Source organism: Cicer arietinum, chromosome 6, assembly GCF_000331145.2.
Source record: "Cicer arietinum cultivar CDC Frontier isolate Library 1 chromosome 6, Cicar.CDCFrontier_v2.0, whole genome shotgun sequence".
Lineage (NCBI taxonomy): Eukaryota > Viridiplantae > Streptophyta > Magnoliopsida > Fabales > Fabaceae > Cicer > Cicer arietinum.
This window is the reverse complement of record NC_021165.2, coordinates 57185271-57187750: the sequence shown is the minus strand read 5'-3', so window position 1 is coordinate 57187750 and position 2480 is coordinate 57185271.

Sequence of the window (2480 nt, the reverse complement as noted above, 5' to 3'; positions counted from 1 at the left end):
GTTTTTACCCATAACGCACTAGTTTCGTTTTTCCCCAAATCGATACATTTAACCCTAACAAATTCCTTCCCACACAACTACAGATAAGTCCCTAATGCAAGCTAGAAGTTTGGAAGGAGCCCTTACCTCAACGTTAGCTTTAACGCGCGTTTCCGGTACCGCGAGTAATTCCGGTAAAATCTCCGCTCGCAACGCCGCTTCCAAATTAGTTCACTAGCACCGTAGCGTGGTGGTGAGCAACTTTCCCTTCTATCTCTTCGAGAAATGAGGTTTGGATCTAGAAGAAACAGAGGGGTTTGTGTTTGGATCTCAAAACCGTTTTTCTTCGTTTTCGAATCAAAGAGGAAGAGTGGAGTTACGAAAACCTTGATCTAACCCTCACCCAACCTTGGGTCACTAGTTTTGAAGGAAAGGAAGCAACGAAAACGAAAAATGGAGAAGGATGGAAATTTGGTTTTCTTGCGTGAACCTGAGGAAGGAGATGGAAATTTTAGGTTTTCCTTCCTTTCTATTTCTTTCCTTTGCTTTTCCTTTCTTCCTTTTTCCTTCCTTCCTTTATATACTATTTTCTTTTCCTTTTCCTTCCTTCTAGTTTTCCTTTCTTTTTCCCTCCAAACAAACATATATAAATATAATAAATATAACTTAACAAATATCTCAAAATCTAGATATTTATTAAATTACCGTTTCACCCGAAACGCCTTAAATTCTCCGTAAAGGATTTTCCGCAGTTAAATTCAATTTATTTATCGACGAGAAATTCTAATTGGCATCGAAATATCTTTTTGATTATAAAACTCCAAAATATTATTAACTTTGGCTTAAAAGCCTCCGAGCCAAAATCCAAAATATACCAAAAATACATAAAAGGGTACTTTAAAATTATGGGTCTTACATTACTCCCCCCCTAAAATTAGTTTCGTCCTCGAAACTATGCATCGATAAATAACTCTGGGTGTTGTTCCCTCATCTTGCTCTCCAGTTCCCAAGTCGCATCTCCAGTAATTGGGTTCCAGATCACCTTGACCAACGAAACATCCTTGGTCCTCAACCGCTTAATCTTCCTGTCATCAATTCTCACGGGTGGTACTTCGAACGACAGGTTATCCTTTAGCTGGATTGTGTCTGGTTCGATCACGTGAGATGGATCTGCGAGATATTTCCTCAACTGCGACACATGAAACACGTCATGGATATTGGACAGTATCGGAGGTAATGCAATCCGATAAGCAACCGGCCCAATTCGTGCAGAAATCTGATATGGTCCAATGAATTTCGGAGTCAACTTCTTCGATTTCAAGGCTCTACCTACTCCAGTAGTAGGTGTGACTCGTAGAAATACATGGTCACCCTGTTCGAATTCCAAAAGTCTGCGACGCTTGTCCGCGTAACTCTTCTGGCGATCTTGTGAAGTCTTCATTTTCTCCTTGATCTTCCTTACTTTAGCTGTGGTCTGTTGCACCATCTCTGGTCCGACAATCATATTCTCACCGTCTTTATACCAACACAAGGGCGTTTGACACTTGCGCCCATATAAAGCCTCATAAGGGGCCATTCCAATGCTCGCGTGGAAACTATTGTTGTAAGTGAACTCAATCAACGGAAGTACATCATCCCAACTTCCCCTATCATCCAAAACACATGCTCTCAACAGGTCTTCCAAGGACTGATTCGTCCTTTCAGTCTGTCCGTCCGTTTGTGGATGGTAAGCTGAACTCAATCGTAGCTTCGTTCCCAACGCTTCGTGCAATGCTCCCCAAAAATGCGATGTGAACTTCGGATCACGGTCTGATACAATGCTCGATGGTACCCCGTGTAACCTCACAATTTCAGCAATGTAGATCTCCGTTAGCTGATCTACCTTATAGGTGGTCCTTACCGGTAAAAAGTGAGCAGATTTAGTCAGCCGGTCCACTATCACCCATATAGAATCATTCTTCCTCCTTGTCTTCGGTAATCCGGTTATAAAATCCATGGAAATGCTGTCCCACTTCCATTCAGGTATATCTAAGGGTTGCAACATTCCAGCAGGTCGCTGATGTTCCACCTTCGCTTTCTGACAAGTTAGACAAGTGGATACATATTCCGCCACATGTTTCTTCATTCCTGGCCACCAATAATTCTGCCTCAAATCCTGATACATCTTTGTTGCCCCAGGATGAATACTCAGCTTACTCTTATGCGCCTCTTCTAGAATCGTTTTCCGCATATCTGTAATGGCTGGTACACAAATCCTACCATTACACCGCAAAACATTATCTGCCCCAATCTTGAACTCAGTCGTCTTCCCTTGTACTATTAGATTCCTCTTCTCTTGAATTAAGACGTCATCCTGAGAATTCGCAATGTCTTCAAGTAATCCACTCGAGATCTTAATCATTCCGAATTTCAAAATTCCCGGTCCGAACTCTACGTTCAAGTGTAGGTCTCTAAAAGCTTCCCACAACTCTTGTTGTCTAGCCATAATCAGTGAAGACACC